Source organism: Monodelphis domestica, chromosome 1, assembly GCF_027887165.1.
Source record: "Monodelphis domestica isolate mMonDom1 chromosome 1, mMonDom1.pri, whole genome shotgun sequence".
In the NCBI taxonomy this organism is placed as follows: Eukaryota; Metazoa; Chordata; class Mammalia; order Didelphimorphia; family Didelphidae; genus Monodelphis; species Monodelphis domestica.
Genome location: NC_077227.1, coordinates 722,907,941 through 722,909,820, shown reverse-complemented (window position 1 = coordinate 722,909,820; position 1,880 = coordinate 722,907,941). Strand labels below are relative to the sequence as shown.

At 49.5% G+C, this 1,880-nt stretch overlaps 1 pseudogene; it reads right to left on the bottom strand.

Annotated features, from left to right (window-relative positions):
- Nucleotides 1-344: 344 nt before the first annotated feature.
- On the bottom strand, nucleotides 345-1,142 carry LOC130457460 (immunoglobulin kappa variable 1-17-like; annotated as a pseudogene).
- Nucleotides 1,143-1,880: the final 738 nt, after the last annotated feature.

Genomic DNA, 1,880 nt, shown 5'->3' with positions numbered 1-1,880 from the left:
CTTGGGTATTTAATTTGGGATATTCCCTGGTGACCAATAAAATTTAGATGAAGTCACAACCCTAAAATTTCTCCTTACATACCCTAGGAGGAAGATGCTGCTATGATGCAACTTTGTGAGGTGAGAGAATTGAAATAAAGGCAAAGTGAGTTGGTCATCATACCTGAGCTAGGAAGTGTCTGAAGCTGGATTAGAACTCATGTCTACTTGCCTCCATGCCTGGCTATAACCACTACACAACCTAAGTGCCTGGGAAGCTCTGCCCCCCTTCACTCCAAAGCATGTAAGAACACTTGATGAGCATTTGGAAAAGGGAATCATGGTCAGCTGTGAGTGAGAAGAATTCACCTTAGGGGTGAGATCCAATGAGTAAGGAGGTGCCACTCCATGACTTTGATGGGGAAGAGACCAGGCTCAGCACCCACACCAGGCCCAGCAGCCTCCTGGGAGACGTAGAAACCTCCCTCAGAGCAGCCCAGACAAGTTGCCCATGTCGCAGCTGTGGGGAAAGGAGGAGCCTCTGGGACAGTGGGGGCTCCCTCAGCAGCTGCCTGGGCAGGTTTTTGTTCAGAGCTGGAGCATTGTGAAAGCAAGCTATTGACTTGTAGGCAGTAATAGACTGCGATGTCTTCTGGTTCCACAGGACTGATGGTAAGAAAGAAATCTGTCCCAAAGCCACTGCCACTGAACCTGGCAGGGACTCCGGAGGGTAGCTTGGTCCGCCTGGTAAATGAGGGTCCTGGAGCCTCGTCTGGGTGCTGTTGGTACCAGTTTATCTGATTACTAACACTCTGACTGGCCCTGCAGGACAGGTGACCGTCTCTCCCAGAGACACAGCCAGGGAGTATGGAGACTGGGTCACCTCAATGTCCCCTCTGGAACCTGCAAGCAGAAGGACAAATAAAAAGTTGTAAATATTCTTGATTCCAAAGTACTCATATAATGTGGTGAGGTAGATCCTCGGGTGCCAACCCAGACTGCCTCCCTCACAATCACCCACAACCCAACTCTCCCCAGAGGGACAGGAGACAAGCAGGGCTCCACAGACTCCTCTAACAACTTCCCAGGGCAGTCTCAGATCTTCCTCCCTCACCTGGGACCCAGAGAAGCAGGAGGCAGAACAGCTGAGCCTGAGACCCCATCATCTCCCTGTGCCTGAGCTCTGGCTCCCCAGCAGCTCCCTCCCAGCTGCCCCCTTTATAGCTGCCCTCCTCAGCTGGCCTTTTTCTCAGCAGAAGCCATGGAAACCAGGAGGATGTGGGCTCAATCTTCTAAACCAAGGAGAGGACTGGGAGGAGTTTTCTGTTTAATGGGCAGGTTTCAGTGACCCCAAACCCTCTTTGGAGATCAGATCTTGATCTTCCTTATCAACAGAAGCTTTCTTCTGCAATGCAGAGATGGAATATCCCAGGATAGTTACTACCTTCCCTTTCCTTATGAGCCGTGCAGCCCTCTAGAATTGAAGCTTAGAACCAAGAACATCTCAATCTGGCGTTCAGTCACTCATTTATCCAATGGCTTCTTTGGCCAGATCTGTAGAGTTCATCCAGCATTTGCCCTTTACCTCCAGCCACCATACATGCTTCTTTTTCCCCTCCACAATGTTCGTATTGGCAGTGCTGTCATTGTGCAGTCACTGGAGAAGGGGGGTGGAGTTTTTTATTTCATTGCAACATAAAGGATGTCCTCAAGGGGAGATATTTGATGATATTGAAGTTTTGTCTCTGTTTCTCCTCTTTCTCCTTTGAAAGGAAAGTATAAGAAGCTGAGCTTTGGGTGCCTTTGGTGACTCCACTTACCCATCTGAGTCTTGTGTAAAGGAGGCATTCCTGACTCCACAGAGACCAGATACACTCAGGAAAATGTCTCATTGATCCAGA